This window comes from Bidens hawaiensis, unplaced genomic scaffold (assembly GCF_021521415.1).
Source record: "Bidens hawaiensis isolate Kalapana, Puna unplaced genomic scaffold, B.hawaiensis_p1.1 tig00019316_1, whole genome shotgun sequence".
NCBI classification, from domain to species: domain Eukaryota; kingdom Viridiplantae; phylum Streptophyta; class Magnoliopsida; order Asterales; family Asteraceae; genus Bidens; species Bidens hawaiensis.
Window position 1 is genome coordinate 453,425 of NW_027492926.1, and position 1,053 is coordinate 454,477.

The 1,053-nt window shown below is 33.1% G+C and overlaps 1 pseudogene; it reads right to left on the bottom strand.

Annotated features, from left to right (window-relative positions):
- Nucleotides 1-206: 206 nt before the first annotated feature.
- Nucleotides 207-530, bottom strand: LOC143558050 (ubiquitin carboxyl-terminal hydrolase 3 pseudogene; annotated as a pseudogene).
- Between the last annotated feature and the right edge of the window lie 523 nt (nt 531-1,053).

Below are 1,053 nucleotides of genomic sequence, written 5' to 3' on the forward strand. Positions count from 1 at the left end.
CAGTTTGTTTTACAAAACAAGTCGGTTGAAAATCAAAACTATCATAGCAGCCATTGCATTACAAGTACTTTGAAAAATGTCAAACCATTAATCAACTGTACATCTAACCACATGAATATTCTTACAGTCTCTCTAATCTAGTTCAACTAACACAATATAGAACACAATCAACCAAATAAGTTATACCGTAACCAACACACCCGTTATCAACTTGAGTTGTTAGCCAAACTTTCATAAAACAGAATATAACCATGATCAGTATTACTCGCATACTCCTGAGCCGAACCAAAAGCGGTCTGAATAGCTGATTCCTCAATCATTTCTACATTCTCATCATCAAAAAACAACCAATGGTTATGACTTTTGACCAGACTGACATAATGACCATGGTTGGGCCCACTGCCGACATGAACCACCACTGCGAATAATGAATATTCACAGTCCGCGTCTTCCATGGTGTTTGTTAGCTTTAGCTCCAGAGGGAATACTACACGATATGATAGCTTTTTGTACCTACCGAGCTGTTCCATGTACTTGAAACGTTTTAAATGTATGACCAAAATATGGGGCGGTTTTTTAATCTTCATTCGCTTTTGTGCTTCCTGCAAACTGTTGCATGAAACCGGAAAACCAATCCGTAACCAAAATAACAGAACCAAACAAAAACCAATGCTTTGGTCATATAATTTGTAAATCCTGGATTTTTGGTTCGATTTTGGTTTTGAATGTGATTAAAACCGGAAAAACCAAATTTATGGATTTTCATTTTTTATTTTGAATGTCAAGTAATTTATAAGAATTTAATATATTTTGTAATCAAAATATTATTCAGAGTGTATAATAATCAATTCTATTCTATATGAATTAACAAAAAGATTTAGCCAAAAGTTTTAGAAGCATGTAAATTTATTTTGAGCCAACTTTTATCGGCCCAAAAATATCAAATGCATAAAAATCAATTAATTATGAATTAACAAAAATATTTGGGCCTGAAGTTTTAAAAGCAAAATCCATTAGGTTGGGTCCATTTTTTGGCTCAAAAACTTCAAGCTC